This window comes from Pundamilia nyererei, unplaced genomic scaffold (assembly GCF_000239375.1).
Source record: "Pundamilia nyererei isolate P.nyererei 1_Seehausen unplaced genomic scaffold, PunNye1.0 scaffold00022, whole genome shotgun sequence".
NCBI lineage: Eukaryota > Metazoa > Chordata > Actinopteri > Cichliformes > Cichlidae > Pundamilia > Pundamilia nyererei.
Genome location: NW_005187423.1, coordinates 584,401 through 587,170, shown reverse-complemented (window position 1 = coordinate 587,170; position 2,770 = coordinate 584,401). Strand labels below are relative to the sequence as shown.

General features: G+C 43.6%; 1 protein-coding gene across 1 annotated transcript in view; it reads right to left on the bottom strand.

Moving 5' to 3' along the window:
- The window catches only part of smox (spermine oxidase), a 15,446-nt gene extending 13,489 nt beyond the window's left edge, over positions 1–1,957 (bottom strand). The window contains exon 1 of the mRNA XM_005726819.1: positions 1,834–1,957. The gene's annotated coding sequence lies outside the window, so the exon portion shown is untranslated. The remainder of the gene's footprint in view (positions 1–1,833) is intronic.
- Between the last annotated feature and the right edge of the window lie 813 nt (positions 1,958–2,770).

The window sequence follows — 2,770 nt, the reverse complement described above, 5'->3', positions numbered from 1 at the left end:
CACACACACACACACACACACACACACACACACACACACACACACACACACACACACACACACACACACACACACACACACTGCGCATCACTCCGTGGTAGCATGTAATTCTATGGCTGGGTAATACACTCGCCACATGTCACCGCACCAGGCTTTACACCACTAGAGCAGATTAATGTGTGGCTTGGCCTTGGGTAGATAGACGGCTGAGGGTGGGGTGGATTGAGGAGAATAGACGGGGAGGGGGTAGGGCTACCATTGACCTAGAAATAGCAATCTACAGTACAGTGTGCGTGCTGGTGGACTTGTCAAGTTGCAGGGCGAGTCTTGGGCTGGAATGTCTTAAATCACTGAGTCTGAGCTCATTCGTGGCTCTCATCTTTACTGCTTTCCTCTCCGCTTTAATTGTGAACACAGCCCTTTCCAGCTGTGTCCACACTAACATCTGCATTTCCTCTTTTGGTCCCATGCGAGTAGTAGCATGGAAATGGACATTTCTAAATCCTTACATGAAAAAAGATGGGGGAAGAAAAATGCAGGGTAGTCGGGCGGGGGGTGTTGCCAAAGGCCAGACATTCCACACTTCTCTCCCATCTCTGCATTTCCCAAGCTGGGAGGAAGGACCGGAGGCACCCCGCTCACAAAGACATAAACACTCCACCGACGTGCCCCTTTATACACCACACTGTTCTTCTCCAAATGCAGATAAAGAGGAGAGCCGTGCCCTAAGATGCTGCTGCATCCAATAATTAATGAAATCAATTAGAGATGCACAAAGAGGGTATACAAATGACCACTGATAGAGTCAAAGCATAAAATTCACAAATCAGAAAACATGTAAAGCGAGAAAACCAATTAAAGGTATTTTAAGCTATATTTGTAGGAAATCCCGACAGAGGTTAACAACAGGTTTTGTTTTTGGGGTTGTCGAGCTGTAAAAATCCCCGTGATCTACATATAACATTTTTACCTGCAAGGACAACTTTATTTATTAAATCATTTTCATGGATTCATTGATAATTTTTTTTTTTTAAAGAAGGGGAGTACGAGAAAGTGAGAAGCTGATAAAATAGAACTCATCAATAAGTAAATGATTAAGAATAAAATTAATTAGGTCTAGAAAAAAATCCGATAAACTGAAGATAACGAGTTCAAAGATCATTAGAAAAGCAGCAGAGCAGAGAGAAGGTAAAAAATCTGTGGAAATCAGACTGTTTGATTCCCTGGTGGATATCCTGCTTGGATCAGCTGGAGTACAAGCCTCCCCCTGCCACGTATAGCTCAGCTGTGATGCCAAAGTGGCAGCAGTTTGAAACAAAGCAAACTCCGTTACTGCGTTACTTTAACTAATTATCTATGAAAGACAACACGTGATGGTGAGAACAACAACAAACATACAACACCTGAAGGCACCTCAAAGCGGACATTTAGCGAGAAGCAAAAACCCACCTTATTCCAGCCTGAGCACTTTGTCCCGACACACACACACACACACACACACACACACACACACACACACACACACAGAGAGAGAGAGAGAGAAAGACCTGCGATACATCAACTAACATCTGATGTGCTCGTCCACCGGCGAGCTTAAACACAGGCAGCAGTGCCCGTTCATATTTTCTCAACACAAACAAGTGGGTCACGTTTTGTGTGTACGGTTGCCTTCAGGACCCCCTGAGCTGTCACAGTGTTTCCACAGATAACAGAGCCTCTTTCCCCCCCTTACGTTAACAATTAAAATCACGGCGGTCCTCTTTACCGTCCCGCTGCTGAATAATAACCTGTTAAATATGTCAGTTTTTTCCCTTTAGTAGAAGAGCTGGTTACCTGACTCTCTTGGTCTTCAGCTGTAAAACCTCAGAGCGCTCCGTTTTCCTTTGTGCCGTTTTTTCCTCAGACCGGCTGCGCTTTGTATTTATGCCTGGAAACCAGAAGGAGCCAGTTTTTCCGTGGCGCTGCCTCCTCATTAATAATGCAGCAGGAGCGATGACGACAGACCTGCCCCCCCGCTCCGCCTGTGCCCATATAGCTGTGGGCTGTACAGACAGCACACACATGCTCATCTATTCAGACAGACATTCGGGTAACGTTGCGTTCCGCGTCATTTTACTTGGTTCATGTGTGTTATTTTTGACCGTGTAGTAGTCGTCTTTTTTACTAAGACCTCCGTAAATCACGTTGTGATTGGTTTCTTGTCTTAAAGAGAGCTATATAAATAGATTTTACTTACATGCATCAGATGGATAGTGTATGATTTCAATCATCAGGATCTGCACAGCCCTGTTATAATGGAAGTTTTTTTGTGATGTAAAAAAAAGACACCAATATCTATCTATACTGTCAGGATATGACTGTGTTCAAAATAAACAATCAGATTCAAATTCATGTTAAATAGTAGTCAGAACACACCTGCCACCAGTGTGGCTGATTAAAGTCAAAGATCAGCTGTCCTGAGACTTTTCTGACTTTACTTGGTTGCATCTTACAAAGAGCTTACAAAGCATTGCTGAAAGATATGGTATCAGTCAGGAGAAGGGTGCAAATGATATTCTAAGGCATTAGATACGGTATACTGTGTGAGATAGTGAAGACAGTCGTCTAAAAGTGGAGAAAATATGGTGTAACAGTGAAAATAATCATTAAAACATGAACAGTTTGCCCCAGAGTCACATAATCAGACCTGGGCTTTGCACGGCCCCTGGGTCACATCCAGCCCTTTGGTTATTGTACCCTAGACACCTTAGTTACTCATATTTGTATGTGG